The 27,427-nt window shown below is 38.1% G+C and overlaps 1 protein-coding gene across 2 annotated transcripts in view; it reads left to right on the forward strand.

The window, feature by feature from the left end:
- Window positions 1-1,613: 1,613 nt before the first annotated feature.
- rfx3 (regulatory factor X3) overlaps window positions 1,614-27,427 on the forward strand; it is a 174,269-nt gene continuing 148,455 nt past the window's right edge. Inside the window, exon 1 of one of the 2 annotated variants that reach the window (XM_062971958.1) lies at window positions 1,614-1,950. The gene's annotated coding sequence lies outside the window, so the exon portion shown is untranslated. The remainder of the gene's footprint in view (window positions 1,951-27,427) is intronic. The other variant, XM_003216489.4, reaches the window with a different exon arrangement.

The following is a 27,427-nucleotide window of genomic DNA, read 5'->3' on the forward strand; positions in this document are numbered from 1 at the left end:
GAACTACTTTTTCTGTCAAATTTGTTGTATAACATGATGTTTTGGTGCTTAATTTGTAAAATCATAACCTAATTTGATGTTTAATAGGCTTTTGCTTAATCCCTCCTTATTATCCAACATATTCACTTATCCAACATTCTGCCGGCCCGTTTATGTTGGATAAGTGAGACTCTACTGTAGTTGCAAATCTGGAAGTATTATGTCCTGTACAAGCATAATGCTTGGTCAAAATTTCAAGTCCGTATCTTCCTTTGAATGGAAACTGTTGCAGTCTGAATATTGGTCATTAGTCACAACACATTTTGATACACACTTTTAAGTCAACTTGTTGGGCTGGATTTTGCATTCATAATGTTAAAATTTCATTGGAATCAGCAGAAAGAACTGTACAGGATTTCAATTTAGTAGCCATTCTTATACATTTAGTTTCAATTTTATTAGACCCCCAAAAATGGCATTTTGTTAAATGTTCTGTGCACACTGACTGTGACGACCCTTCAGATAAGGGGGTCTAGATCAGCAACTATTGCAGTTTGCTGTTGTTGTTTATTCCTTCAGCCACTTCCGACTCTTCGTGACCTCATGAACCTGCCCAGGCCAGAGCTCCCTGTCGGGTGTCGCCATCCCCAGCTCCTTCAAAGTCAAGCCAGTCACTTCAAGGAAAACATCCATCCATCTTGCCCTTGGTCAGTCCCTCTTATTTTTTCCTTCCATTTTTCCCAGCATCATTCTCTTTTCCAAGCTTTCAGTTGCAGTTAGAGACCTCAAATTTTGGGAAACTTAGTTTAACACTTGACTGGAGATACAGCTAAAATCTGAACAACATTGGAGAGCATGATTGTGGGAACTTTTTAAAATTGTAGACCATTTGGCATGGAATGACCCCTCATCAAACTACAACTCCCTGGGTTGCAGAGCACTTAGCCAAGACAGTTAAAGTGGTGTCAAAGTGCATGAATATAGCATAGATACAAGTGCAGAGAAGGCCGCGCAGAGAGGCGCTTCTCCGGCCTCTCTTAGCAACGAGGTCTGGGTTTCTCTTCCCTCTCACACGCCAGAGGGTTCTTGCAACCAAGAAGGCCTTCCCCACATAAGATGGCGGCCTAGCCCCTAGCCATTTTATCCCCACCCGGCGGGAGGAGGGAAGCGCGGGCCGAGCGGGACACCCAGGCGGGAAGGCCTCCTCCTCAGTCAGAAGGAGCCAGGAGAGAGAGGGGGCGAGGGAGGGAGACAGCGAGCAAGGCCGGCCTCCACAGCGGCACTTCACATCCGGGACATTCGTCTCTCTCTCAATGTTATCCCCCCTCCTCCTCCCTCATTCTGCCGCCGCCGGAAGTGACAACTGAGCCGCTGCCAGGTTTCCCCCACGCGGCAGCCGCCGAGGAGAGTAGCTCCGCCCCTTTTGGAACCCCCTCCCTCTCCCTTTCTCCCTCTCTTGCGCGCGCTGTTCAATTACTGCGCCCGCGCGCGCGCTCCCTCCCTGCAGTAACAGCGGTGGATATTAACCGCCGCAGCCAACCGCCACGCGCCTCAAAAGGCCGCGCGCGAGAGCTAGAGAGAGAGAGGCACCAATGACGCTCGCTCACGCCTTCCCCTCCTCAGGCTGAGCGCAAGGAGCCCGTGTGTCAGTTATTCCCCGCAAGTCCCGCCTCTTCCGGGGCCGACGAGGCTGGGCCTCCGCCTCCTCCTCCCTCTCGCTCGCTCGCTGGCGCTCTCCCTTTTGTGAGTTATAGCAACCGTTGCCTTGTGAATCAAGCGCCATAGTCACCGTAGTCCTGGCGACTGTTACCCATCAACAACAACGGCTCCTCTCCTCCTCCTCCTCCTCTTCCACCTCCTCCTCCTCCTGCTGTTCCTCCTCACCCCCGTCCTCACCATCATCACCCACAACAACAACAACAACCACCGCCACCAGCAAGAGCAACACCACCACAGCCCTCCACAGCCCAGGTGAATATGACTGTTGTGGGGGAGCCTCGATGCCTCGTCCCCCGCGTCCCTTTTCTGTTATTTTGTTTCCCTCCCCCCTTCCCCCTCAGCCTGGGGCTTCAGTGGGGAAAGTGGGGAAAGCTGCGGGAGAGGGAGCCCACTCCACGGCCTGTTTGGCGGTCTCTTTATGCGGCCCCATCTTCTTCTCCTCAGGGGGGACCCAATGGAGTTTGGATGGAGAAGTGGGGAGGGATTATCTGGGTTTTGTTTTCATTTCTTATTATTGGGGAAGGGGGGCGCGATTTGGGGTGGAATTAGAGAGGAGGGGAATCCATTTGTAGGGACCCCCCCCCCTCACCACACTGGATTTTTGTTAGTTTAACCTGCTTCTTATTCTGGAAGGAGACCATCCTGATTGCGCTGTGTATATTTTTCTACCTTTGGAAAAAAATAAACTGAACATCCCACAGAACCAAACCTGCCTCCTAGAATCCTTTGGGTTGTTTTCTCCCTCTTGGGACTTGTGTGTGGGCCTGAGATTTTGTGCCCTTTTGTCAACTTTCTGCTTCTGATGGATTTCCTCCATAGCTGGTTTTGCTACCTCTTCTGTGTTGTGAGCAGGTTGTTTATTTATCGCCATTAACTTAATTATTTGTAGAGGGGGGATTTTTGTTTGCTTTAACCTGCTTTTTATTCTGGAAGGAGACCATCCTGTTTGTACTGTGTATATTTTTCTACCTTTTTTTTGGGGGGGGGGGGGAATAAACTGAACATCCCACAGAACCAAACCTGCCTCCTAGAATCCTTTGGGTTGTTTTCTCCCTTTTGGGACTTGTGTGTGGGCCTGAGATTTTGTGCCTTTTTGTGAACTTTCTGCCTCTGATGATCTTCATAGCTGGTTTTGCCACCTCTTCTGTGGTGTGTTATGAGCTGGTTGTTTCTTATTTATCACTATTAACTTAATTATTTGTAGAAGAATGGTCTCCTTTGTGTTGCATCGTAACCTCCTGTTGTTATCCGCCTTGCCACAATTCAGTATTTAATGCAAGGGAAAACCTTCCAATTCCATTTTTTTGTTTTTGGTAAACAGTTTACTATAGTTATGGTACATAGCAAAGCAACAGATCATAGTAGATATAATCAATTAACAATAATTTTGATATATACATGCATATTTACATTAGTCAACCAATTATTTCTGACATTGAATGCATATTAATAACAGTAACTTAACATAAATCATTTAGTCTTGCTATTTCTACATGTTATTTTCAGGCTCTACTTTCTTCTCATTTAATTTTTTAACGTAAGAGTTCAACATAACTTTCAAACAACAACACGCAATGTATCACAGACCATACGCACACCCAAAACCCCTATCCCATACAAAATAAAACCTCTTTCCCACACCCGTGCACCATTCACCATGACTTTTGATGCTGAAGCACTATGAAGCCTTTAAGTCAATTTATCTATCCTTGTTCATAATAATCCTAAATTCCTAATGGAACTCTTCTATGTCACTGACTCTCCATTCAGGTAACTCACAACCAACTTCATTTTCCCAAAAAGTCCTCATTACTTTGGTTCCTTCTATTATTGGTTAGTTTGGCAATTAGCATATATTCCCACATTCTTTCTCTCCAATCTTTTTTAGTTGAACTTTTTTTCCCCTTTAAGTCTTTTGCTTAAATTACACCTCAAAAAGTTTTTTAAAATTCAAAATGGTATTGGAGGACTAGCCAAAGACTTCCAATTTCATTTAAAATTTTAAAAAACCCAAACTTTTTTGTAATGTAATTTAAGTTAAGTACCCACCTTAGCTTACCCTGAGATTGTGGCAAAAGCTTTGTTTCATGTTTTTATGATTGGCTGGTCTAATTCCAAAACACCATAAAATTAAGTTTATTTACATTTATGAGACCTTCCCTATTAAGCAGGAAAGAGAAGGGAAAGCATAGCCAGAAATCACATTAAGCTTTATAGCTTTTAGAAGCATGGTGGGTTTTGTGTCTTTTTACTTCCCTTGGGGTGCTGAAAGTGTCGAGTTGACCATAACGAATTATTCATCTTCTCCTCTTAAAATGTTTGTATATGCAATCATCTTCATGGTTGCTAGTTAAGATCCGCACACTTCTTCTATGAACATATGGTAATTGTTTGCTCTTTTTGGACAAAAAGTAACATTTCAGGTACTTCCTTACTTGGACAAGTTGTTGGTTTTATTATTTATACTTGATCCCTCAATTACTTTTAACATTGCCCCAAATCATTGCTCAGTGTTCAATGATGGTCATTGGCGTTAACATTTTATTTCAACTGCAATCATGGGAGTAAGCTTATTTAACTCAGTTAAATGGAACTTAGGTCTACATAAAAATGCACACGATTTAACTGTGTGAATGTTAAATGGTTTAAAAAGACTTGTCACTTTGCTCGTTTTTGTTAATTTGATTTTGGGTAAGATCTTAACATTTTTCTAGCTGGCCTTTATTAATTTTGTTCATTTTGTATAAGAGAAGACTAATTTAATTGTGAACATTGTTACCCCTCACGTATATGAAACCTGTATTGAAAAGGTGGTTGCTTGTAGCAGTGCCAACAGTAAGATATTGATTTATCTGACAGAGCAGCCCCTGAAGAATGTGGCAGTGTTTATTATTCCCCAGATTGTCAACTGAGGAGCAGGTTACACAATTAATGCTTTTGTAAAGCTAGGACTGCTTTGTGAATGGATACTTGTGTCATATAGTGTTTCATTTAGTTGTAGTATATACAACATATTTATGAGGGTTTTTTTTTACAGGTATGTGATTATTCCAGAAACTGAAAAGGGTAGATCATTCTTGCTCACTCTATTACAATTTACTTTGGTGCCATGTTAAAAGAAATGGGAATAATTATTATGCATTCAGAACACTATGAAGCCTTTTAAATAAGCCATCTCTATGCTATATTATTATGGTAAGGATGGCTTTCTTTCCCCCCTCTAATAACTTATATCCACTTGTTTTCTATGAAATACAATTATTGATTTAAAATATAGTAAAAAAGGACTTGGTTATTTTCTTTGTAGCTTACAGTAGTACAGGATATGATAACTGATTATAGTGTCCCTCCCATAGGCAATGAGCAAGAGGGTATGAGGGTTTGTTTTCTTTCTTTGGCTAGGATCCAGTGATGTAGTTCAGCAGAATTTTGCTGCATTTTTCACACACAGTGATCTTTAATCCATGTATTCTAAAAACTTACTCAGGAGGGATGAGAAACTCTAGACCAATGTTTCTAAACCTCTGCTCCTCCAAATGTTTTGGACTTCAGCTCCCACAATTCCTAACAGCTGGTAACATGGCTGAGATTTCTGGGAGCTGGAGTCCAAAACACCTGGGGGAACAGAGTTTGAGGAACACTGTTTTACACCATGTTTTTGATGCAGCAGATGGCTACTGTTAGAGGTGAAGCAAGAGAAAGTCCAGGTTTCTGCTGGTACTAAATGCCAAAGTACATGTTGGCTCTTGGCCTGTGATTAGTAAAATATTTTTGTGACTATTAAAATATTTTATTGATAATTCAGATAGTGAAACATTTTCTTCACCCAAAGCAATATATTAATCAGATCAAGTGATATGGGGTGGACATTCTATTGTTCTTTAGTGAGCTTTCATCATACAGTTGTTTGAGCTTTGGACTAAGATTCTGGAGTTCAGGGACTGAGGTTCCTTCCAGACAGGTCCAATATCCCAGTATCTAATCCCAGGTTTTCTACTTTAAACTGGATTATATGAGTCCACACTGCCAGATAATCTGGGATAAACAGAAAACCTGGGATCAGATATTGGAATATAGGGCCTGTCTGGTAGGGTCCTGAATTGTTAACTTGGCCATGGAAACCCACTGGATGACCCTAGGCAAGTCACACTCTTTCAGCTTCAAAGGAAGGCAAAGACAAACCTCATCATAGGTTTTCTTGGCAAGAGGACATACTGTTTGACATACAGTAGCTATAAGGAAGCCACATGACAACAATATCAGTCCTCATTACTTATCTTTAACAAAGGCAAACAGCTAAATGTAAGCTATCAGGATTGATGCTGTGATGCTAAATTAAATACATTAAATGTGTTCTGTTGTAGTTTAGTTAATAGATCCTGTCTGTAAAAACTTAGTCTGTTGTCCTAAGAGATAGGAATTTCATTTACTTTTCCTTATCTGATATTTAATAAACACACATAAAAATAAGCAAAACTAGAGGGAGATTTTTTCTCTCATTTGCAGGCCATTGGTGGACTGTCAAGTGCTCATTGATCTGTTCTGTTGAAAAAGTATAACATTCAACTCAGGTTAAGTCAACTTCACTTATCCTTTCTTGCTCCTGCACATCTAGATCTGTTTGTATGGATTCCTTAGTCACCTAGAGTACCTTTGTGGATCGAGAGAGGGAATTTGATACGCCTGCAGAGTCCATTCCATTGCTGGAGAAATATTGTTGAATATAAGCTAAAAATAATGAGCAGGTGAAAGTTTAGGAAATTTAGGGGGGGATCAGAATTGAGAAATGCAGTATTAGCATCTCTAATACATTAAGAATCACATTATTACTTTAATAACTTACATTATATATATATATATATATATATATATATATATATATATATATATAACATAATATCATATTTTATATATTAAAAGTACACTTTAATCAAAATATAATTACTAATAAACATAAATATCGTTCTACAAATGCAATTACAAGAATTGTAAGTAATCTCAGTTTGAGGAGCAGGCAGATCCCCTCCTCCAACTGAAACAGAAGAAAGCATAAACATTAATATATCAAAGTGAATGAAAACATTTTGTCTCCAATCCATTGTCTAGCATCATGGAGACATAGCATTCTCATTTTCATAAGAAAATTGTACAAGGAACTTTAATGATCTGATATTGTACCAGGTCTTACCAAAAACTAACTTACATAACTTTTAGAAATTGTTTTGGGAATTAATATGTGAACACCTAGCTCTCAACCTTTTATTAACCATTCTGAATGAAAATATTTCATACTTTTTCTAGGAAGAAAAGGCTTGTGGGTCAGGGGCACCTTTTTCTAGTTTTTCCCCCTGGGCCTTCACATCTCTACTATTTTGATTTTTGAGATACTGCACATAATAGTTATTGGATCCTGCCCCAAGATCTCAGGTCATGAACTATTTTCTGAATTGATTGTTTAGAAGACAGATCTCAAATTCCCTTCTTGCTCCAGTTTCTGCAGCCTAACGAAGGTCCCTTCCACATAGCTGTATAAAATCCAAATTGAACTGGATCATATGGCAATATGGACTCAGGACCCTTCCACACAGCCATATAACCCAGAATATCAAGGCAGAAAATCTCACAATATCGGCTTTGAACTGGGATATCTGAGTCCACACTGCCATATATTCCAGTTCAAGGCATATAATGTGGGATTTTATTCAGCTGTGTGGAAGGGGCCTCAGATAATCCAGTTCAAAACAGATATTGTGGATGATCTGTCTTGATATTCTGGGTTATATGGCTGTGTGGAAGGGCCCTAAGAAGATCTGGCACCACCTAATTTCAGTCCTCAGTCCTTCGGTTTCTTTTCTTCTTCCATATCTAATGCCAGTGTTCATTTCAGAACAGGATGATTCTTCCTCATTCCAATATAAATGTCAATTCATTTAAATCCATTTATTCTTGCAGAGATAACATATTTTTGTGTACTATAGTGATTATATGTTGAATTGACTGTAATATATGAATGCCTAGATAATATCAGATATAGACTTTTCTGAAAGAATGCACAGGTGCCCTCTCTGATACAAATTCACACACATCTGAGCACAATTCTTTCACACTTTGTTTCTCAGTTGTTCTTCCACTTCTTTTGACATATGGATAGTTTACCAAACTATTAGGGGCAGTGCTGAGCCTTTGAACTTTTAAGCCCCTTTCACACAGTTGTATAAAATTGAACTAGATTATATGGCAGTGTGGTCTCAGATAATCCAGTTCAAAGCAGATATTGTGGTTTATCTGCCTTGATATTCTGGGTTATATGACTGTGTGGAAGGGCTCATAAGCAACAAAACCGCATCCTTCATTGTGTAAGTCCCAACTAGATTTAAATGTTTATCCCTCAAGCAGAAACAGATTGTCCCCAGTGCAAGCTGAGATAGTTTGGCTCTTCAGTTCAAGTTAGTTTCCCTCTTTACTTCAGTGGAGATAGGATGGGATGACATGGCTCTTTCCCACAAATCTGTCTCATAGAGGGATTATGTGATAGTTGCAATTGTGATTTGCATAGTTCTCACCTGACAGGTGAGAAGGAGGAAAGAAGGAAAAATACATATCTTTGTTTCATATACATTGCTTCAGCATTTGTTTCAAGCAGTTTAAATTATCTAAGTGCCAGCATGTAGTAGGGAAAAAGAATCAGAACAAATGTGTATGTTGGTAGTTTACCTTGGGACATCTATAAGAAACCCCAAGAAGGTGATTCTGATTTATGTTGGAATTCTCCTCTAGAGCTTGTAAAAAATTACTTGATGGTTTAGTCAAATATTATTTTTCAGAATGCAATAACTATCATATAATGGACCCTTGGTATCCATTGGGGTTTCCAAAACTCCCTGTGGATACCAAAATATATGGATACTAATTTCCTTTTTTAAACAATAGCATAATAACACAGCATCTGTTATATAAAATGGCAAAGTCATGCTTTTCTTTTTGGATTTTTTTTACATGTGTAAGCCCTGGGTGGTAGAATCCCTGGATGCAGATTCTGCAGATATGGAAGGCTTACTGTATTTTCTTTAATAAGTAAACAGGGCAAACTATATTAGGGACATTTCCCCTTAGCATTAGGAGTTGTTAGAAGTATAATTTAAATCTATATACAGTACTATAGCCTGCATTTTAAGTTTATATAGTGTAACCAGCACTTGCAGCAAATCTGTTGTAAGAATGCTTATTTGAATTCTTACAACAAAGATTCAGTGTCACCATTGCATACCCTATTGTACTCTTCGGTTTTTGGAATTAATTGCTAACAATTAATTGGTGCCTGCAAAGAAAAATGTTTATGTACTTAGGGAACTGCATTTTTAGTAGCATTGAGATCCAGTCGCTGTGTTGCAGACATAAAGCTCTGCATGTGCTGGAATATGAATTCATTACTAGGGATGGAAAATCCTCTGTATGATGATGCTTTACTGATGTGCAATGTTTCCCTCTATAGAAAGTAATGAAAAATACTCCTTGCAATGCTTTGCATCACAGCTAGGGTGTTTAAAAGTACAGTGGGCCACAAGCAAGAGATGAACCTTACAAAGATTGGTTTGCTTTTTAGTAATGACTCACTTAAGCAGCAGAAAATAAAACAAAACAAAAAAAATAGGTAGAAATCTTGGTGAGAAACAATGTGCACACCTGGGTCAATTTGTGCATTCAGATAGAGTGAACAATATGCACATTTGGCTCAATGTGTGTTTAGTTCTAATTCTGCTATGATCTGTATTTTCCTTCAAATATTGTTTAATGCCTAATTTCCCAGATCTTCTTTTTTAATTGTTCCTTTATGTTCTCTGTACTTGTGACTTATCAAACAAGATAGCAGATGTCATGCTAGCCAGTCCTGACAAGAACAGTTTGTATTTTTTTTTTTAGAGCTTAGAGTACACAGCTGAAATAGTGTGATTAAGGGAACCAGAATTCATCTGGTACTACAGCCCCATAAAACCGGGGATCTCTTAATGTTCACAATATTTAAAACTATTTTCATAATGTATAAACAAAAACATTGTTTTAACAGCCGGATCTTGCAGATTTATTAAATAATACATTAAACCATGTGGTAAGGCAAACAGTAGTGCTCTGGTGGCACTATACAGCATAAAATTAAACTGACATATCAAAACAATATCTAGGGGTATATTGTTAAGTAGCTTCTGTTTAAAACCTCTGTTTTTATTAGCAGGTGTTAAGTTGAAATGTTTCCCTTTGAAAAAATATATATTCAGATCCACATGACAGCTTTTTTTCTGGTGGTGGTACTATTGCGAAGTTATATTATTTTATGAATAATTGGCATTGATATAAATGATCAATGTTATGCATTCATAATTTTAAAAGTTGGCTTAACATTAAATTTGATTAATAAAGTTAAAGCCAAACTTTGGAAAACTTATCTGAACATACATTACAATCAGTATAGAAAATAATTGCCTCAGTACAGAAACTGAGTATAAATTGCCTCTAAGTAATCAAAGATGGAGGTTTTGTAAACAAAATACAGGTTAGAACCGATTAGAAATCCCTGTATCTCTGTAACCATGAATCACTCTTAAATGAAACTCTTACCACTTGAAAGGGTGGGGCATAATTTCAAATGATTATTGCAGTGCACAAACAACCCCAGCTTCAGTCATTCGCAAGATGGCAGCCCCGCAACATAAAGACTAATTAGATATTCTCCATTTGTGGAATTATTTTTTTAGATTTGTTTCTGACACAAAATGGTAAGCAGAACTTAAATAACTTGATAACTCATTAAACCTTTTGTAACTTTTTGTGTAATTGTAACATGTTGCCATTATGAAAAATACTGTTTTGAAATTAGATCCATCAATTGTAATCACCCTATATATAACTAACCCTTCAATGGCCTGTTCATGTTCATTCACCTGTTCAAAGAATTGCCTTGTTGCAATAGAACTAGGGCTGATAGGGGGTGCATCAATACCCCTACTAAAATGAATACAGTTTGACACCATTTTAACTACAATGGCTTAATTCTATGAAATCCTGGGATTTGTAGTTTGGTACCAGTATTCTTTGGCAGAGAAGGCTAAAGGCCTTGTAGAACTACAGCTGCCACAATTACTTTGCATTGAGTTAAAGTGGTGTCAAACTGCACCAGTTCTACAGCATAGATGCACCCAGTTCTGAACTGCCACAATTTTTGTCTGTTCTGTCTCAGCCTTATTTAATTTCCCTAGGTATTGCTACAATTCTCAGCATGGTTGTGAAGTAATAGTTTTTTCCAGAAATAATGTCTCTGGCATGGAACATTTTCTAGTGAATAAAGTGGCCATTGATCTTAAATAGATAAAACCCATAAGCTTTATAGAAGATCTGTCTCTGATGGAAATGAAAACTGATTTGTTAATGAGGATGAATGCATCCATATCAATGTGACTTATATAAACTTATAATTCACAGAAAAATATTTGCAGAAATACTGAATATTGATATTCCCAAAAAGATGAAAATTGTGAATTGTTAAAAGTAAGTTAGAGTTCCTATAATATGCAAGGTGATATTTAAATGGTGGAATATTTTATAGTCTTTAAAGTGCCTGCATTGTTAAGGGAGAGGCATGAAACAATGCTCTACCTTTTAAAGATGAATCTAATAATGTTGAAATTGGGATAATTTTATCCCAGATGCCTGAAATTTTGCATGAAGCATCTACGTTGCAAATTAATGTTGAAATATTTGTTGAGAAATGCCTGAGAGGGTCACAAAAATACAGAGACTTTTTCAATGTCTTCTGTTTTTCCTTTGCTAGTACCCCAGTTCCTTCTTTTTCTTTTGCCAGATTAAATGTTTATGGCAATTAAAGGAAACTGTAAAGAAGTTGCCTTTCCTGGTTAGGTGAAACTGAGTTGCATTTTCACATAAATAGGTGGTTTTAAATTTTCAGTTTTAGTCACACATTGAAGTACACACCTATTCTGTTGTTCTATGCCAGATTTGCTCTTCTTTCTTCCTGGATAGAATGTGCCTGGCTGCCACCAAACTGAAGAGATGTAGAGCTAATAAAGCCAGCAGGTTGTGGAAAGGGAGAGGGGAGGTAACATCCTTCTGTATGTGGGTGTGTATTTGAGAGAGACTGCATATGGGGGTGGATGAATTTATTGTGATTGTGTAGAGTCCTTTCATGTTTAAGTTTGTGTGAAGTGTTTTATTTTTTGTGATTCAGAAAAGAACCTGTGGGTGTCTGTGGGATTGTGTGAAATGCCTGTAGGAGGGAGGGCTACAGGCACAGGGCCCAGAAAGAGATCTTAATAACTAAGTAAGTAGCTGAACTCGAAAAATACACAGACTAATAAAAATGCCAAAAAATGACAAGGGGGGGGGATTGGCTGGAAGTCTACTTCTGGGATGACCTGCTTAAAATATGAATTGCCCCCTCAAAGAGATCCAATTTTATCTCTTTGATGCCAGAAAAATAGTGAATGGGTTCAGGAACTGGGGTAAAAAACCTAGCCACTTGAGGCCACATTTTGTTCATTCCTGCCTTAGAGTATATCGGGACTATCAGAACAGTATTTTGTGGCACAAAATAGAATTAGGGGGCATCTACACTATAGAATTAATATAGTTTGACACCACTATTTGCTATGGTGCAATGCTGTGGGATCCTGAGATTTGTAGTTTGATGAGGCTCCTGTACTCTTTAGTAGAGAAGGCTAAAGACCTTGTACAACAACTCCCATGATTCCATAACATTGTGACATGGCAATTAAAATGGTTTCAAGCTGCATTAATTTTGCAGTGTAGATGCACTCCTAGAGGAAGATTTTAATTGCAAATTTAATTTTTGAAATTGAATCCCTGCTGACTAATCTACATTCTTTTTAATGTGAAGTTAGGCTTCTCACTGACCAATACAGATCATGGTAACATGAAAAATGCTTCTTACTAGTTTATGTAATTCATGTAATCCGGTCATTTAATTCACTCGAGCAATATTGCTTTAGTAAAAGAGTTAAGATGCTTGCAGAATGTAAGCTAAGGTACCCGGTTTAACTTTTGCAGTATGTTAGCAGTGCACACATTCATTCTAGTTTTACAACCATGTCCACATGCACCCACAGTTTCCCTTGGGCTTTTAGCATAAATTTATTTCCTCTGCAGGTTGAGGGAATGCGAAATAATAGTTCATTATTTTTTATTTTAAACTTGGAATTCTGATCATGTCTTGAATAGCTTACCTTAAGGTCCAGAAAATGATCATGTCAATTTGCCAAGACAGCCACTCGCTCTAGTATAGTTATACATTCCTAACTTTTAATTCTGCCAACTAGTCAATTGTAAAGCTTATTTTAAGCTGTGTAGTGAAGTTTTGTGCATGTTTTACCAAAAAAGTAAACCCAGCAATGTTCAATTTTATCAGAGGATCAGAATGGACCTGTTTGTATTTTCTTAATATTCTTAATTTATTTTAAATCACATTGACCTCTTAAAAAGTTCAATTTTAGTTTGAATTTTAGTAGTAAATTGAGAAACTCATAACTGCAGGACATAATTCCTTCTGGAAAGTGTAAATCAAACTTTAAGCTTTGACTTTTGCTGTTCAAGAAAATCTAAGCCTTCCGCTTGTTGAATTTTCCAATTGAAATTTTGACAACTTGTGTTTGATTTGTTGTTGTTTTTGTCATAGATCGTTTCTTTTGGTGATCTCTTTGTAAGGGACTGTCCTCAGATTTGTACTTTGATTTATGCATACTTATGATCACAAAAAACATGTTTTGCTTGGCAAATAAAATATGGGAAAACAGTCATCCATGAATGAAACTTTGATTTGTTAACACACTGGTGAATTAAATAAAAAAGCTGGGTTTCTATCATTTCGCTGCTGTTGCAAGAAGAAAGCTTGTTATGCGTCCAGTCCAAAAACACTTGAGGTGATTAATGCTGCAAAAACATAAATTAGATTAGATCATGGTTTTGCCTTGTAAATTTTGACTTTGAGATTTCATAATTTATTTTCTCAAACTACTAATTAAGAGGTATTAATCTTTTTTAAACTTAGCAAATAGTTTGGTCTCATAACATTTTATAAAATATAATATTTGACCATGTCAGCTACTGGAATTTTAATTAAAAGGATTTGATGAACTTGCAAGAACTTTATCTGCATCATTAGAATATCTGCTGTTAGCCATGGATATGTATCTTATGGGTCCCCAAGGACTAGTTTTGTAAGTGTTGCTGCATAAACTGTGCAAAGATAGCCAGAAGCCTTTAGCCTTCAACCTCAGTGCTTTGCTTCATCAAAAATTATAGAAAAATATATTTCTCTACAATTTTAATTTACTTCAATCTATTTGTAATTGAATTGAATTGTAATGTATAGGAAGTTTGAGGTGCCTTCTAATCTTCTGTTTTGGTTTGGTTTTTTGCATTTCTTACCACAGATTTTATTTTTAAAAGCTGTAGCTTGATATAGAATTACAGCACAGTCACATCGGAGTTTTTTAAAACTGGTTTCTCTCTAGGAATTTAAATATCTATAAGTTTATAAAAGTAAATTTACTTGTCTCAGACTTTCAAATCACCTAAGCTAATGGTCATGAACTACTTCAAAACATTCTTGCTCTCCTTTCTCCCACTGTCAGTTGAGAAATACAGATTTCTTATTTCTTTTGTATGTATTAAGAATTACCTGATTGGAATTATATCTGAATATTATATAGTATTACAGTGCACAATTGCATTCTCTGAAAGCTGTCAGCATTTATCAAAAAACGTTTGCATAATTCAGATAGGACGATTCCAGTTTAATAAATATGTGAACTTTCTCTTTGCCCCTTTGCCTCTTCCATTGCATGCCAGATTTCAGTAGAGCTTTTGTTTCTTAAACAGAGTTTAGCAAGCCTAAACCCTATCCTGCTGTGTTTTAGGGATCCTTCTACCATCAAAGAAAATCTAGCAATGCATGTTGGCTGAAACTTTACTGGAATCTACAAGAAGTGCCTGGCAATAGGGAAGAGAAATATCTCTGGATAACATCTAAATCCATTTCAGTGTGCTAAACAAGATGTTTAATACAGGCTGTCCCCAAGTTACAAACATCTGACTTACAAATGACTAATAGTTAAGAAAGGGGGTGAGACGTTAAGAAAGGGGGTGAGACAACAGATAGTGAGAGAAATCTGCTCCTAAGAAGGGAAAATCACTCCTGAAAGAGTTATGGGGAAAAGGTGTCTCATCTGAAGCTTTATTACCAATCCTTGTTCCACAACAAATGATTTTTTTCCAAAATCCAATTATCAACAGGGACAGAAAGTGAGGTTAAAACTTCTAAACAAGGACACAGGCAACAAAACAAACACCACAGGGATGTTAACTCTTCCCTATGCTGTCCAAAGCTTTAAAATGGCTGGAGTTACACTTAGAAATCTACTTGTTCTGACTTACATACAAATTCAACTTAAGAACAAAGCTAAAAAGCTATCTTGTTCATAACTTGGAGACTGCCTGCCTGCCTTCTTGTACATACACACAAAAATCAGTAAATAGCAAGATTCAATTTCATTACATACATGCCAACACATTAGGAACACAATTAAAAAAATTAAGTAACATTTGCATTTCTTTTCTCTTTTGTTGCCATTTGCTTGTTAAATTCCTCTCTCTTCAAGATGAGTCCCATGCATCCCATTGCTTATAAGAATTCCAGGTTATAGGATAGAATTTTTTGAGGTTGATTCATGCAATGAGTGAATAGTTGAAGTGTGTCTTCATTGCTTTTTAAAAGACTTTTGATTGTGATGTTCTTCTGATGTTGACGCTTGAATGAACTGTTCTATGATGGCACTAATTATTTTTGGTAGGGGTTGGGAGTAATTTTAGAAGGTGCTGAGTCTGTTGGCCTGTTGTGTGTCCCATTCTATTGAATGTAAACATGAGGAAATAGGGGGAGTCATTTGACATTTTGATGTATGGTGTTGCAAATTTGCTAATGCCTCTCAAGTCTTATTTTCAGTCTGAACACAAGGAAGCTGTTTTTGTTCTAATTCTGGAATACATAGTGGACTGCACTGAGTAAGCAAAGCTTAATTCAAATGAGGCAGAAGAGACTATGATCACTAAAAAGGTAGATTGGGAACTGGGATTGACTTTTGTCACATACCTGTTGAAGGCACAGATTTGGAATGTCAAGGCACTCCTGTGTTCAGAAGTCTGGTTGCATAGTTGAGGCTAATGTGCCAATTGTTCACTTTTCTGGAAGTGTATAGTTTGACCAGGGTACATCTATATCTGGTTATATCCTGTTGGACAACTGTACCATGAAATGAAGAGTTGCAAAATTGAGCTGATGCAGAATAAACTGTAGATACCAGACTTGCAGGTTGGGGAGTTGTACTGTATACAAATAAGAAGCTATTATTATAGTACTGTTCATTTTTAATTTTATGGTTATATAAACTATTCCTGTCAAGTAAGACCTCTATATATTGCCTGAATCAAAGCTTTTCAATGAAGCACAGTATTACCTATGAGAAGGTGATTCAAATGCTACTGTATTTGTTTCTTAAAAGAGAGTTAGTTGCCTTAAGTCTGTCTACTCCTTCTATGATTCCATAGGTCTCAATTCCATACCTTTAAGCATTATAATACCTAATGTGATGGCTTTCATGACAGCTATTAAAACAGGAAAATGTTTGGAGGTTGAAGCATGTCTAACTCTGTTACATGTTTAAAATGGGAATCTGTATCATTCTCATTTTACTCTCTTATATCATCTGAATAGTACATAATTCAGGAAACAGATCTTAATATTCTTGGTATCAGCAGTGTTCTTTGCATTGAAAGGAGATGGAAGTATATGGTGGAATCTAATAATGAATACTTTACAGGCCTTTTTTCTAGAGGAGAGATAGAGAAGATAAATATTCTCTAAAATCCATAATAAATGCAGAATGGACAAGAAAATAAGTTGTGGGAGAACTTTTCAGGATGGAAATAAGATTAGGTTTACAATTATGCATTCCCATTTGTTGTTTCGTTTAATAAAAATATGGCAGCGACATATTTTCATCATGAATTTGTGATTATACTGGAATTTTAACAGCAGCAGTCACTGGTAGGAAACAATTGAAAAATATTGAATATATTTATTTAAAATATTAATTTGGGCAAACGTTCTGCATTTAAGTTGACAGGTTGTGAGTGAATCAGAGGTATGAATCAGTATTAAAGCAAACCTTCAAACCTACTGTTAAGGAGTTAGCATGCTGTTTTTTAATCAGATTCTGTGCCAGAGGAATAAAGGCTTACTTTAAAGTACCCGAAAGTGCATGTTTTAATTATGAATGAAGCCATTCATCTTGTCTAAGAATGAAAGGCAAACTGTTGAAAACTGCGTGTTTGCATTCAAAAGTGCATATTTTCTCAACATGTACAATGATTTGATAGGTGGAATTGTATAAGAAACTGAGCAATGATTGTTGTGAAGAGTGTTTCTGTAAGTGTTCCCAGGTGCAGTATAGTTCTCTGTTTTTGAAGATCTGAGATTAGGTGGAAAGACTCTGGTTTCTTCATCTGGTTAGGGACAGATGGCTGCTTTAAACAGGTGTCACTTTTATTTTTCCTGTATTATGCTGGGGCTACCACTGTCTCACAAACGAATTGTGAAAGGCAAGCATGTGGCATCTTCTGCCTTATTCATTTGCAAAATGCAAGTTAATGTTTTGCTTTTCTCTGGGCATCAGAATACACTACCAGGCTGTTTGGTACTAGTTTGAAATTCATAGTGCATTTTTATACAATTTTACTCTAATGCTCTAAGGAGGTAGTAGTACTTAATAGAAAGGGTGGGGCTGGGGGAGAATAGTAATTTATCAGAGCTCTATTCTGGTAGATAAAAATAATCTCAGTAATTTGCTTATAAAGCAGTTAACAGTTGTAGTTATTATTTTAAAGAAATCAATTACAATCTGATAAAATTACCAATATGTTGTTCTGCGCATTGGTTGGAGATAAACGAGGACAAAGTTGTTTTGCGTTCCACAGAATATCTTGAATAATGGGCATTCTTTACTTTCTAAAAATCTTTTTTAAGGCAAAAGGCATCATCTTGACCTGAACTTGGCTGTTCTGTCACTGTTTCGCTTTCATTGTTTAAATGTGTGCATCCTATTATCATAGATAATTTTCTACAACCTTAGGAGTGTGTAGTATTTATTATTTATTTATTTACAACATTTATATCCCACCCTTCTCACCCGAGGGGACTCAGGGCGGCTTACAAAAATTGGCAAAATTTACAATCATAAAAACAAAACAATAACTGATCTATTAATAACATGGTTAAAACATATTATAAAACCTTAAAAACGTATATATAATTAATTTCATTCATCCGAGATCCTCATTCTACATCCTTAAATCAGTCCATGTCAACTTTGCCATTTACTCATCAAAAGCTTGGGCGCATAACCATGTTTTTGCTCAGATTTGCATATTTGTGACTGTGCAGATTCTGCTGGGTTTTGTTTGAGCACCAAGGGTTGAGGGCTTAATCTAGTGCAAATTTTCACTAGCGTAGAGCTATTAAAAATTAACTGAACTTTCCTTGTAAATAACTAGGCACTTTTATGTCAATGGATCTTTTCTAGTTGGCGCTTTTAAATCAGGTGTGGGCAGCTCAGGTTTTCCAATTCTTCAACTGCTATTTCTATATTCTTTAGCCTTATGACTAGGACCAATCACTGTTGTGTTCCAGAAATACCTGGAGGGCTACAGTTCCATGCTCTTGCTTTGAAATTAAGTATCTTTCTGTTTTCCTTGGATGATTTCGATTATAATATGTGAAAAATAACTAAATAAATACAGTTCTAAATCTATATATATAAAAGGGTGATGGAATCGCGGCACCGAGCAAAGCAACAAAAGTAAAGGCCCCCCAACCTCGAAATTTCACAACACAACCCATCATCCACGCCTCTAGGTTGATACAAGAAAAAATCCCATCAAGAACCTCCATGGGGCCTTAAAAACCCAGCCGTCAGCCTGGCTGGAAGGCCCCATGGTGGTTGGAGGAGGGGTCTCCACGCAGCGGGGCCTGTGACGCCCGCCGAAGAGGAGGGCCGCAAGGCCCCAAGGTTTTTTTTTTCCTGCGTTCAGGCCTGCAGAGCCAAAGGTGTGTGTGTGTGGGGGGGGGGCTTCCAGAAAGACGGGCCCACTGTCGTCGTCCCCCCCGCCCCCTGCGGCCTCCTCCATGCCTCACAGGCCGGAGGGAGGCCCCCCCGCCCCAAAAAAAGCCATCTCAGTCTCCCGCCAGCTGGAGGGAGGCCACGAGGCCCCAAAGGTTTTTTTTTTTGGACCTTCAGCCCTGCAAAGCCGAAGGTCGGGGGGGGGGCCTTCCACAAAGTTGAGCCCGCCCCCCCCCTTCTCCCACGAAGATCCACTGCGGCTTCCCGCTAGCTGGACGCAGGCTGCCAGGCCCCAAGATTTGGGTTTTGGGTTGGTTTTTTTTTTGGTTTGAGATGGAGGCCTGCAGAGGCGGAGGCAGGGGTGGCTGCAAGGCTGGGAAGAGCCCCCCCCCCGGTCTCCTGAAGGCCCTAAACAGCCGGCGAGGGCCCAGGCCTACCACATGGGCCGGGCCTGGAGAGGCAAACGGCGGCCTAAGGCCGTGAAGGCCTAGGCAGGGCCACCGGGGAGCAGGCCCTTGGCTCCTTGCACTCCCCTTTCCCCCTCTTCAGAGGAGGGCCCTCCCTTCCCAGCCTCAGCTGCCTGGGCCTCTCTCTCTCTTCCGCCTGCCTGTACTCTCAGGCAACAAATATAACACCTAACATTACTGTGGTGTAATAATACAGAACAATATAATCTCTAAAATCAGGACATTAAATAAAGAACAACACTCTGAAAATGGGAATACCAGACAGGAAACAACCAGGGCCAGCTAACACCTCCCAACAAAGGATTCCCCCAGGCAGGAAGCAACAATATAATATCTAAAATCAGGACATTAAATCAAGAACAACATTCTGAAAATGGGAATTCCAGAAAGGAAAAAAAACCAGGGCCAGCTAACACCTCCCAACAAAGGATTCCCCCAGGTAGGAAGCAACCAGGCTTCCAAACAGCAAGGCTATTCAGTGCTGTTCAACCTAACCAAGCAAGATTTCCCCTTCATAGTACACCCTCAGGGTTTCAAGCCATAAGGCTACTCTGTCTCATTCAGCCTGCCCAAGAAAGGATGCCCCTATGTAGAAAGCAGTCAGTCTTTGAAACAGCGAGGCTATTTAGTGCAATTCAAATTGGCTAAAAAACCATTTCCCTACAACACAAGTACCCAGCCTTCCAAGCAGAAAACCTATTCCATTGTATTCCAGCTCACCAAACAAGGATTCACGTAAGCAGAAAACACCCAGACTTTAAGGCTACAAGGCTATTCACTGCTATTCCACCTGGTCAACAAATGATTTCCTTTCAGCCACAGCAACGCGTGGCCGGGCACAGCTAGTTGAACATATAATTTGTTTTAGTTCCAATTAACTTAAGTTATGACAGGCAGCTCCAAAGCCTGAGATTATTTTTTATGTTTTGTTTACTGTACCACTTGACAATAGCTTGTCCTTAATGAGATATACAGTCAGTAAAAGTGTGTTTGTACACTATCATATGACTTTTTAAAATAGGTGTGGGAGTCAGTAACCTGATAAATTATGACTTCTACTTTATAATGTATTTGCATTTCTGTTAGGTAGACTGATGTTTGTATTCAGTAGTATTTTAGTAATTAGACTGGCAAAATATTGTTCAGCCCTATATGTGCATGTCTGGGATTGTGATTAAGAAAAGGTAAAGTTTTCCCCTTGACACTAAATCTAGTCGAGACCAATGGGGGTGATGCTCATCTCAATTTCTAAGCCAAAGAGTCTGTGTTGTCCGTAGATGCCTCTTAGGTCATGTGGCTGGCATGATTGCGTGGAGCACTGTTATCTTCCCGCTGAGGCAGTACCTATTGATCTACTCACATTTGCATGTTTTCAAACTGCTAGGATGGCAGAAGCTGGGCCGATTTTCCGATCAGCAAGCTCTGCAGCTTAGCAGTTTAATCCGCTGTGCCACTAAGGCCCCAGGATTGGAATTATCCTTAAGTAAATGTGATTAAAATTATTGCCATAATATTACATATTATTATTATATCTTGTATACTTGATAATGTTTTTTTCTTCGGTTGGACTAATGAGGGTTTATTAGATCTGTATACTATTTATTCCTAGAATATGTGCTTTAGCAAACTAAGAAATAAGCTAATATATAAGATTTCATTTCATCTATAGAATGCACTGCTCAATATATAAAAAAGTAGGAACATCACAGTATAATAGAACCCATTTAAGGCCCATCATGTGCACCATGCACAGTAAGTGTCCAGGAACAATTTCTACAAGAGAACATAATGATATAAATGGACTCTCCAACAGATTTCAACAATTGCTTTCTTAAGAATCAACTGTCGCCTAGCTAGGAACTGCAGAAGGAAGGGGAAGTTCATTTTGCCAGCAGTAAGGGGGGAAAGGGCCACTTGTTCATACGGAGGGGAAACAACCAGGTGCCACCTATCAATGTGTGAAGTATCTAGGTTCTTTCCTCCTGATCAGAAAAACCTATGCCATTTACTCTTCCTGAGAATATAAAGGAGGGACATTTTGCTACAAGTGAGAGGTATAATGAACATATTATGCAGGTTCAAACTCATCAAGTCAAAGATTAAGCAATGTGACCTTAGCTGGACAATGTCCGTTAATAACCCATCACTTTGTTCTGGATTTGGAAAACCCGTTTTTAACTGATTATAGTTTTTATTTCATTTTATCACTATTCTTGAATCACTTTACAGAAAATGTTTGGAAAGTGTGATAAAATAAACACATTATGACCTAAATCCAGTAAGGTATGTACTTTGTTATTAGGAGGGAAGGTTACTGTTTCCTCCTTGGGTGCACAATAGCAATTGGGGTTTCATAGTGACAGGCTTGCCTCCTAGCCATTATTTGGCTACATGAGTGTGTTTGGCTGTCTGGCTGTCCTTGGTCAGTTAGGTAATATGGAGAAGTTTGAAACTTAGTGTAGGGCTTCTGGGTTTCCCTTAAAGCCAGTAGCTCGAGCACTAAGTAGCTAGGGCCTCTGGCTGCAGTCGTATAACCAGGGAAATGGCTGTTGCTTGAGATGTCATACAATATCTTCTTCCACATTGCTAATCACAGTACATACAGGGATGTGATTGGTAGTTATCCCAGCGTATGTCACCTGTGTGATCCTGGCCAAAATGTAAAAGATTGATAGATAAAATACTTAATATTTAAACAAAATGTTAACTATATAAAATGGTCTTAATATAAATCTATATAAATATAAATATAGCATTATAAAATTGGTATTGAGTAAATGACTCCCTTACAAAAATAAAGTAAAATAAAGAATAGTTGGCTTATCATTAAGAGAGCATACAGTTCTTTAAAAAAAACAAAACAGGAGTTATTACATATTTCTGCAATGAATAATGGCCAAATATAAACCATGCTTATGCCAAAAATCTCTAATGCTTAAAAGCTTAATAATTCTAAACTAAATCTCCAGGTGCGCTCAGAATACTTTCTCACTAAATATGATCCAAAATAATGGTTCAGCTATATAGTACTGCTAATAAAAGGTTCTGTAAAAGCTCATGCAAGATGATTACTTCAATCTATTATTTAAAATCAAGGTTAAGACTACTGGGTAAGTTCAGATTCCAAATATAGTCAGAACTCTTTGGTACTATTTTAAAACTGTTAAAAACCTCACTGTATAAACTGATACTGCTGAACTGAAGCAAAAGATATCCATTTCCATTTTGCTAACTACATCTGTTGATTTTTCTTTTCTTTTTTATCAAAAGGCATTTATTTGAAGATTTGCTTTACACTCCTTATACCCCCAAATATATCTTAAATGACTTCGAAAAACCATTTCCTCTCCCTGTCTGCTGAGAAGAATCATTTACTATTAAGCTTTTAAAAAAGAACAGCACTTTTGAAATAATATTTTTCTGGACTTATCTGCCACTTCATTTTGATGTGGAGATGAGTCTTGGTTCTTAAAGACTATGCCAGAACACTTTGACAGATTGTACCTGTTATGTAATGCTTTGAATGTGGTATAGTCTGGATATGTTTTTAAAAACCCTGCCTAACATAGAGGCTCATCATGAGAAGGATTGCCAAAGGTATGAAATTGGCTATAGCAACAATGCATGGAATGGCCAAAATCTGTGAGAGAACTGCTTTCCTCAAAGATTTACTTAGAATAATAATAATATAATAATTTTATTCTTGTACCCCACCTCTATCTCCCCGCAGGGACTCAGGGTGGCATACAAATGCAAAAGAGTATACATACAAAAACATCAAATACCGAAAACGCACAAATGAAAAATTAAAACATACGATTAAAATCAAACCATTAATAAGACAAAGTTAAAACACATCAATAAAAACATAAGGATGGTCTGATCAAAGTGCACTGAGACTTGTAAACATAGAGGAAGTTAAAGGTGCTATAAGAACATTGGGGAGAACCCAAATGCGAGTTTAACCCTGAGGCTATATAAAGAAATTACCCATGCGGATGCAACCAATCAAGGATAACCATTTGTGCAAGAATTTAGCATTCAAGAGGGTGGTACTTATTCAAAAGCCTGTGTGAACAACCAGGTTTTCAGGCTTTTCCTAAACCCTTCCAAAGTGGCAGCTAGCTGAATTTCTCTTGGGAGTGCGTTCCAGAGCCGGGGGGCCACCACAGAGAAGGCCCTCTCCTTTGTCCCCACCAACCGCGCTTGTGACGACGGCGGAAGCGAGAGGAGGAACTCCCCCGACGAACAAAGAGATCGTGTGGGTTCATAGGGGGATAAGCAGAGGTTTGCAGTCCTGCAGCTAAATTTGCTTTCTTTCTTGGATTCTGGGTTTTGTGTACAAGTGCTGCCATTCTTTCTGTGAAAGACACTGTTATCTTAGCAAAGGAATATTCTTAATCATAGTACACTGTTCTATGTGTTGAGACAGAGAAAGGCACACTGTAGCTTTATAATTGGTGTGAGGGAGAAAGAGTTGGTTTTTAATCGGTTTTAATTTTTAGATACTTTAATTACATTTATATATTTTGTCTGTGTGTACTTTAAGCTATGTTTGTTTTAACTGTTGGAAGTTACCTTGAATCCAAAAATGGAGAAAAGTTGGGATAATGATGGTGACAACAGCAGCAGAAAAAGCTGTTTTTTATAGTACAGACCCCCACATTTTTGATAGCTGCAGGGAAACCCAGTTGCAGGAGTACTCCTGGATTGAAGAGTGTTTGTATCTCGTGTCCTGCCACATAATAATACATGTGCTGAAGACAAAAGTGACTCTCCCTGTTACTTCATTTGTTGTTTGTACAAATAAGGATACAAAGCCCCATCTGTGTGCCCATGATTTTAGAGACATGAGGCCAGACAAATTGAGCTCTGAGACAGGTGTCTTGTTGTCCTTGTTGGAGCTTCTAACCTCCTCTTGAGACTAGCTTTTATATTAGCTAAAAATGTATCCTCTGATGAAATAGGTGTGCGGTGGAAATGATGTGTGGCAGTCATGTGCACTCTGTCATTGAGTTTGCTAAGAATATTTTTACCTACAACACTTCTTTTTTACAATGGCTTCAGTCATTTCTGAAGGAAAATGTTCCCAAAGTAGGGATTCCGGTTTCAATAACTTTTCCAGATTTTTTCTTGTTCTTCATGTTTTAAGTATCATTTGGAGCCATAAATTAAAGTGTCATCAGTATGCACAAGACATGGAAGTCTGCCTCTTTTTAGCAACCAATAGTGTATAAAGGTATAGAAACCCTACACAAGCTTTTGAAGACAGTTTTGCGATGGATAAGAAAAGTGAGGCACAATGCAGATAAAATGGAGATGTTCAGGAGATCTGGATGGAGATATGAGGCCTTTGTTAGATTGGATTTAATTTTGCCTAGAGAAAATATTAGACTTGAGATCTTTGGAGGTGTAGGCAGAGTTTGTTGCCATCTTTGATTTACCAGCTGTGCACTCTGATCTGTGCAAGATGAAGCTTCAACAGTTATCAATTTCTTGATCATATCCAGATGTCTTCAGCGCAGGATTGGTTTTATAGATAGTTTGGAGGTTTCAGCTGTTGCTTAACATATTTGGTGATGATATCTAGGTGCTTGAAACTTAACCAGATCCAGTTGTTGCAGTGTGTTTCTTGAGTCCAAATTAAAGCACAAGTCATTGCTTTTAAAATCCTTAGGAATGGGTGAGTAGAATTATCTGCATCCATATGAACCTAGCTGGACCTTTTATCTAAGCAACAACATAACATGTGCCAGTAAGATCTATTCATTTGGCAAATCTGAATGAAATGGCCTCTTCTGTGCTAACCCTAACCTTATAGAATCACTCCAAGGATATGCATGGTTCTGCCTGTGATTTTTTCAAAGGAATTTTCAGGCATGCTTTTAATTGACTATAGGCCAATCTGTTATGAATCAATTTCAATTGTAGCTTTTCTAAGTGCTGAAGTGATTTGGGAGAGGGGGAATAAACTACTTTGTAATTTATTGTTGCAAAATTATTTTGTGAAAACCAGTGAAAAGTGTTCAAGTATAAGATTCAGTAGATGCTCATGAATCTCATAAAAATAAGCATGACACTTCAAGTAGTTTCCTTGTGAAATAATATTAGTAGCCTACAATGTACAGTCTGATATCTATTTTTTCTTCTTTTTGCCATTCCTTCTTAGGTTTCCTTGTGATACTCTAAACTGGATGTCAAAGTCTTTAGAGCAAAAGATAATGTCCTTTTAAGATGTTAAATATCTGTTGTATGATTGGGATATTAAGCTTGATGGGGAGCTTTCATTTGTATTACAGGGTAGTCGCAGTGGCACAGTGGGTTAGACCCTTGTTCCGGCTGGATTGCTGACCTCAAGATTAGATTGCTGACCTGAAGGTTGCTTGTTCGAATCTGCAAGTTAGGGTGAGCTCCTGCCTGTCAGCTCTAGCTTGCTGGGACATGAGAAAAGCCTCCCAGCAGGATGGTAACACATCTGGGTGTCCCCAGGGAACATCTCTTTACCAATTCTCTCACACCAGAAGCGACATGCAGTATGTTCTCAAGTCGCTTCTGACACGATAAAAAAGTAGCATTACAGCATAAATTTGATAATTGCTAGTTGTATAAATTACATTGATGGCGATATGAAATCAGCAGAATTTAAAATAGGATTTGTTTAGGTGCCAGTCTTTAATTAGCTCTATGGATTGCAAATTTCATCAGACTTGACAGTCTTCATAAAATTGTCCTGCTTGCCATTTTTCCATGTATCACAGATCACAACTTTCATTGGATTATCAGTTCAGATCTAACATTTTTCATGACTTTTCAGTTGATATGGGTGTAGAATGCAAAAATAAAGTAGGACCTAGTACAGTTAGTTCATGTGAGTTTGTTTATAATGGATGTTGAAAAATGGGCCCCCACTGTCTTTTTGTTTGTTTGTTTGTTTGTTTTTTGTCCAACCTCACCAAACATCTCTGAAGCTCTCCCACTTTGGAGGGAGCTGAAAAACACTCTCTACTCCACAAAAGATAATATAGCAAACACATCAATTTTCCATTTTACTTGCTAGCCATTTCTCTGTGTGTGCACGTGTAACTTGACAGGGGGCAAATAAGACCCTGTACACTTTACAGTTTCCTATCCCTACCTCAGTTAGAAGATTGGTATTGGTTTAAATACATACTCTGTTTTATTTTAGTATATATAATAAGTAGATTGCTTATTAATTAGCTTCAGAGTTATATTGGACAGAGATGGGGAACCTTTGTCTTCCATGTATTTTGGAATACAATTCCCATAATTACCTAAATGTTGGTGTTCTGGATGGGGCTGTTCGAAACAGTGTAATCCCATATTAAATGGTCAAGATTACCCACTCTAGATGTAGCACATCTTTAGTAAGAATGTTTTGGAGCTAGCCAATTAAGAATAGTTCTTTTAAGGAAACCATTGATTACTTTTTCAAAGGAATTCTGCCACAAGCATTTTGAAGAAGCGGAGCACTTGCAGCTGCTAGACTGCTGTCTTAATTCTGAAACAATACCAAGGACATTCATTCCAGTAACAAATAAGAGGTATAGGTTCAATGTAGTGAAAAAAATAGAAGCGTATCTCCTTCCCTTTCCCTCTCCCTTTCCCTCTCCCTCTCTCCCCTTTCCCCTTTCCCCTTTCCTTTTCTTTTGAGATGATATTTTAGCCCTTTGTGATTCCTTCCCCTAACCTGAGATTCAAAGGAAAAGGTTTAGGCTCAAGACTTTGGGCAAAACTCTCATCATAAACCCTTGTCATAAATTGTGATAGCGCCTGTGGTGGAGTTGACCATTTTGTACTTTCTTAAAATATTTTCTATAGAAAAATGTGAATAAGACTAAAAAAAAATATTGAAGTGGTAGACATTTAGATGTGGTACTGGGCAGGCTAAAATTGTTTACCATGTGGCTGGATTTGTGTTTAAATCATTCCCTCATATATTACATGTTATCTCACCAGAGATGCTCTTCATAGCACAAACTCACTTGTGAAATAGGTAAATTAATGGACTCAGAGGAAAATGTGATAGAGATGCATATTGAA

The sequence above is a fragment of the Anolis carolinensis genome, chromosome 2, assembly GCF_035594765.1.
Source record: "Anolis carolinensis isolate JA03-04 chromosome 2, rAnoCar3.1.pri, whole genome shotgun sequence".
Lineage (NCBI taxonomy): Eukaryota > Metazoa > Chordata > Lepidosauria > Squamata > Dactyloidae > Anolis > Anolis carolinensis.